The 6,372-nt window shown below is 38.9% G+C and overlaps 1 pseudogene; it reads right to left on the bottom strand.

The window, feature by feature from the left end:
* Window positions 1–2,445: 2,445 nt before the first annotated feature.
* On the bottom strand, window positions 2,446–6,262 carry LOC145228600 (uncharacterized; annotated as a pseudogene).
* Window positions 6,263–6,372: the final 110 nt, after the last annotated feature.

The following is a 6,372-nucleotide window of genomic DNA, read 5'->3' as shown; positions in this document are numbered from 1 at the left end:
ACACAGATAGATAAACACGAATCCAATACAATTAAAAAACCAATACAATATAATTAAATCATAAAACAGTTTTACCTAGAAATCTTTCTCTTATTTCTCGCTTGAAATCTTCTAAGTCTAAGGCTTCTCCCTTTTGCCCAACAGCCCCTTTTTCGCCTTTTAGCCCGGGAAATCCCCGTAAACCCACTTCGCCGGGCGGCCCAATATCACCTTTTAGACATACGGCGCCGATATCCCCTTTTTGTCCGGTAAATCCGCTAGGTCCCATTTTTCCTGGTGGCCCAGCGACGCCCTTTTCACTCCTCCCACTAATCAGACTCCCAGGTGTGACATTATTGACGTCATCACCGCATACTGGAACAGTGACGTAACTGCATCGCTGCTGTCCGCTGACCAGTGACGTATAATACAGCAAAGCCGCTGTCAGTTGTAACAACATGTTTTTTTTATATGTTTTCTCCTGCAAATAAATAATAAAAACAAGCTCAAAAGGTGTTTGTTTGTGTTAAACATTCAAAGCAACTGAATATTTCACTCTGTGGCTTCGAAAAAATGTTTTACCAAGCAAAGTTTGCAACTGGGCACGTTGAACTACAAGTTTTGACATACAGCTTTAAGACAAAACACGTTGGTTGGGCAGGCGTTTGGCTCCGAAATGATTGTATTCCTAAACTTAAACCCATTGGCATGAACAGTAAAAAGGTTTAAAAATAAACATAACGCCATTTATAGCCGAACCCGATTTGTAACTTCAAAATGTCGATTTGTTTCTTAAAGTTTAGTAACAGATGATTGGAAACATATTTGCTGTTGGCTCGAAGGTTAAAAGCGCTAACTCCCAGATGCCTTTTACATTGCCAACCTACTTTACTTAGTTTATATAATGCATCTGATACTTTACATTTTAAATTAGTTCAAACCTGCCGTTAACATGTCTGCCCTTTCAACTATTCCACCATATAAGAGAGCATATATATATAAATGTGTGAAGCATTCACACTTAACGTTGCTATAACGCCTATATATACCCACAAAAGTGTATCCTGCAATAGAGCAAGGTCTGGCTTTCGTGATTGTCGATAGGAAAAGGCCTGACTGCGAAAGAAAAGTCCTGACGCAAAGTGTTGAATTACAAAACCATTAATCGTCTTTTTTGAATGGATCATTAACTCCTACAGCCGACAAATTTTCTCACACTATTTATGGGTGGTCTGATTGGTCAGCGCCTTGGTGTAAAGCAGTGTTTCTTAACTTTTTTAGCGCTCGTACCCTTTTGAGCTTTCATTAAATTTTGTCGTACCTCCGGTCTACAATGGCCGACGGAAGTAAATAAAATTGTAATAATAGGAATTAAACTCAGTGTATTTATAAGTTACGTGTTGAATGCATGCATTAAAACAGTCTTGTAAGTTAAACAATATTTACAGCACACTAACAATCAGTCAATTCAAATCAGCCCAGGTATATAACAAAGTAACTTGTTATGCATTCTTCACAAATATGCCTAAATAGCGTATAATTTCACACTGCATGTCGTACCCCCTGCTTGGGTGCTTCGTACTTCTGGTTAAGAATCTGATTGTTTAGCGCCTTGGTGTAAATGTAAAGGGATTGCAGATGGAGATGCAATACATGTGCTGCGTGTGGAGAAAGATACTTCATTCCTTATACGTAGAAGTTTGGTCCGAGGGTCTACATTATGTTTGTAAAATATGCCTAAAACCTGCCACGGCACGTTCAATAAATACCTTTCGTTTTGTGTTAACAAGGTGTTAAATGCAAGCTGTAGATGAATACGAATTACCTTTTTGTTTGCTGATAGATTATTTATATCGTTTGTAGCTTTGTTTAAAATACATTTCTTAAATTTGAAACATAGTAAACGACACGTTAATACAGTGGTTCTGAACTCGTTTCAGGCATAACATCGTGGACCATTCCACTTTTAAACAAGATTGAAGTAAGCATACGCGACAAGCATTTTGGCTTGAATCATAATTCTTAAAAAATACAAATTTTAAGATATGAGTTAAAAAATTTAGTAACATTTTGACCCTCTTTCAGTATAAGCCAGGGGTGTCGAAGTTTTTTGGCCAAAGGGCCAAATGCGGTTTACGAATGATTGCGCGGGCCACTTAACTGTTACTGCTAATTTGTAATCTTACGAATGGTTGTCTTATAATGTTGAATTAAAACACTCACACCGGAACTCTAATGCCGGAAATGTGTATTAACCTTGTTTACAAGTTCGGGAAATGTTTATTTTCAGGCTAAAATCAGTGTTGACAGTGTTGCAAAAACAAATTAATTTCGCTAAAAAGCATCTTCAGTGTCTAGAAAGCAATAAAAGGGATTAAAAATAGAAATAGCTAATTGTTCTTCGCACACACAATCAATCCTCAACTGAAAGCCCAACAGACTTAACTGACTGGACACGCAACGAAAGATAAGAAAACGCACGAAAGATAAAGACGTAAAAGCGTAAAGGGCGAAGGAAAAAACACGCGTCACTTACACCTCGGTAAAACCATTTTTTTATGTTTATTTTCGCAATGATTTTGTTTAGCCACTTGTCTTCGGCTAAATCCAGATCAGCAGTACGTGGCTGTTCCACAAACACGACACAATAGCAACTTTCAATTGATGGCTTTTTCGCAAACTCGTTTGGATGTCGTTCTTTATAATGGTGTAAAAGCGCCGTCCCATCATCGCGCTGCGATGTGTCAAACTTCGCCCAAATGGCGCGGTGACCCGACCACCGAGTTGCAAACCGATTCTTTGTCTGGCCTACATATTGTTCTTGGCATAAGTTGCAAGTGGCGACGTAAATGCCATAACTCTTACATGTCAGATGTTGCAAGATCTTAAATCTGCGCATCGGGGTTTGCAGAAATGCGGTATTTTTAACCATGTCGGTTTTGTGGTTTCCATGGTTGCCACATAGAGCACAATGCCCGCAGGGGTAGCATCCTGATGGGGCGCAATGATTTAGTCGCCCTAAAGCAAGTTTCCTACGGCGTAAAAACACTTGTTGTAGGGAGGGTGGACGTTTATATGTCACCATACAGTTGGGTTCAAGTGCCCTTTCTTTATTTGTGAGGTGCAGTAGCGCTGGAAATTCCGTGGCCCAAACGAGTTTCTTTATTCTTTCCTTTACACACGTACTGTTCTTGGAATGCCTTCTGTATTCATAACGTTGATCTTTCCAAGCTTTTGCCTCTTCAACTACAGCAGCAGTCATTCTTTTGGAAAAACCCGAGCAGCTCGCCTTTAACTGCAACTTTTCCAGGCTGTTTGTGTAATCTGCATACAACTGGTTAAGATATCTTAGCCGAACCGCTTCACCCCGTACAATGGACCGAAAAGTTGCAGGCGGATGGTGCGATGACCCATGTAAAAACAAACGATTGTTGCTGGTTGGCTTTGTGCTGCACGTTACAAACCGATAGGGATGTGCTGGCGTTGTTCTGTGAAGCACATCTAAAAATTCCAATCTCTTGTTGTCTTCGTTTGTGTGTAACGTGCGCAGAGTTAGGTTTAACCCAAATCGCGCAAATTGATGTTTGATGGCATGAATAATTCGCTTGGCAGAAGTCTTACCAACGCAAATAAAAACAATGTCATCAATAAATCTCTTGAAGATTTGCGCTTGAGACAGCCCTGGGGTGATTCCAGAAATGATGTGAAGCATCGCTATGTTTGCGATAGCAACTGAGTGGTTGTCGCCGGTGGCTATGCCATTTTTTATTTCATAAAAGTGTTCCTGGAACTGCGTGACCACGTTGGTAACAGTAAAGATTGTAAGTTGGATGATATTCTGTTTCACCTTATCAGAGTACGTGGAGTGGTTATTTAGTGCATTTTCCAGCGAAGACTTTATGAGGGAATGTTTGATGTTGGGATATAGCGATACAACATCAGCTGCAACAATATGCAGGGGGTTTGTATCTTGCTATGTTGCTATGCCATTTTTTATTCCATAAAAGTGTTCCTGGAACTGCGTGACCACGTTGGTGGTTTTAATCCCTTTATTGCTTTCTAGACACTGAAGATGCTTTTTAGCGAAATTAATTTGTTTTTACAACACTGTCAACACTGATTTTAGCCTGGAAATAAACATTTCCCCAACTTGTGATTTATAAAATGAAAGGTGGAAATCGTTGCGACAATGGCAATAGAATAGGGAAAGATTCCCAGAATAAATTTACTAGGATTTGTAACCTTGTTTACAATTATATGAACAACAAACATACGAAGATACAATAAAGTCAACAAAAGTTTTACTACACGGCGACATTTCAACGTGAAGTTTGTCACTGTTTTATCTCTAACAAGTTTGGCAATATTCGGTGAGATGGACGATGTACAATGCGAAGCAAACTCCTCACACGAAGAGTGCCAACTGAGCAATAGACTTGACATCGGTGCTTTTATCAGCGCCAAAGAATATGATGAAAATGTTTGTGCTTTTGCAATTAGTGTTTCTTCTGTATAATTTGCAATGGTCTGTCTTGACAGCCTTTTTTAGCAAATGTCTCTTTCCTTTCCTGACATATGACATCAGCAACACGACCATGCATTCCTTAACAAATTCTACATCTGCAAATGATTTTTTGCTATTATTTCTGCCACCAAGTAGCTCGCTTTCACAACCAACTCCTGCTGCAAAGAAACTTCCGAAAAAAACATTTGCTGTCCACGAAGAACTTTTGTTAATTCTTTCACTTTATCTTTTCTAAACTCATTCTGATATTTATCATAAGCTGATGAACGTCTGCTGACGTAATGTCTCTTTGCATTCTGGTACAGGTTGATTACATACCAGGCAAATTGGTTTATTGTCGACATCTACAAAACAGTCCTCACATATCTACCTTTCTCAGATTATTCTGTTAGCGGTGCTTGCTTTCCGTTTTCTAGTTAACATAATCTATAATCTCTGCAAACTTTAGAAAAATTTCACTGCTAAATGGCTTTTGCTCGAGTCTCTGATATCATATGAACCTCATTAAAGCAAGATATGTTACTGACTGACTGACTCTTGAAGCACGAGTAAGATTGTGGACGTAATAATGTAAAAAATGTGATGCGTAACCATTTGCATTGTGATGCAATAAAAGTAGTTTAAACAGTGTGTATTGCTCTATTAAAAAAGAAATAAAGCAACCATAAATGCCAATTTCTCGCAATGTAAGTTCGCCATAGAATACGTAGGCCATTAAGATTATAATGTAAGTCATTCCGAAAATACCGCCATGGGCCACTCAGAACCTTCCTGTGGGCCGCGGGTTGGACACCCCTGGTATAAGCAATCATCTTCAGTTTACTTCAATTCAATAATTTTATTTATTTTTATTTATTTACACTAGTGGTCCATTGAGAATCTGTTGAGAGACCCACTGAGAGACATCAACAATCATCCAAGCTAGGCCTTCTCTGAAGACGCTCTCCGTGAGCCATCTGTAATCGACATTTGCGAAAGTCAGGCCTTTCCAATTCGACAATAACCCAAGTCAGGCCTCAAAAATATTAATAGACAATGGTGTTACGTCATTTTTTACCATCCGGTGTGGATTTTAGTGCGTCAGGCAAACGTAACAATTGTCCTGTGACGCAATAGCCGAAATAACAAATACTTTCTGTTGGGTGATTTCAATTGCCTGCTTGCCATGTTTTTTGTGATCAGTTTACAAATTGTCTCGTGGTGTGTACATGTATAATACCGACATGTGTAATAAGCATCGAAGCTCTTTTAGCGAGAAATTTGTTTAAACACTGTTGATTTCAGCAGGCAGTAAGTTATAGACTGCTGATTTAACTGGATATATTTGAGCTGCCTCCTATTACATTGTGCTGGTTAGTTTGACTTTATCCCAAACCAAGCCCCAAGCAAGGAGATTATTTAAACACTGTTGATTTTCAGCAATTATTTTTGGCTTTTGATGTTTTGTTTTAATTTCGAATCCTAAGAATGTTTGTTTCGACTTTATAAAGACAAATTTAGTGCACAAAACCCTGTGGCCAAAAAGTTGCTATGTTCCGTATTTTGTGGGTAAAGTGCGTTTTGTGGATGCTTTTTTGTGTTTTTGTTGTTCATTACTTTATGTGGCGCTTTGCGTCAATAAGGGCACTCAAATAAAGCGTTACAACCCAACAAGTCAGACCTTCTGTGATGATGCTTTACGTAAGCCATCTGTAATCGACTATTACGAAAGTCAGGCCTTTTCCAATCAACAATCACCAAAGTCAGGGCTTCTATTATGACGTTTTACGCAGTAAGACCTCTGTAATTGACAATCACCAAGGTCAGGCATTTTCCAATCGACAATCATCCAAGCCATGTTTATTTTATTTACAATTCACAGGCATTCC

The sequence above is a fragment of the Phallusia mammillata genome, chromosome 5, assembly GCF_965637545.1.
Source record: "Phallusia mammillata chromosome 5, kaPhaMamm4.hap1.1, whole genome shotgun sequence".
NCBI lineage: Eukaryota > Metazoa > Chordata > Ascidiacea > Phlebobranchia > Ascidiidae > Phallusia > Phallusia mammillata.
The sequence above is the reverse complement of the archived record's forward strand: the minus strand, read 5'-3'. Positions and strand labels throughout refer to the sequence as shown.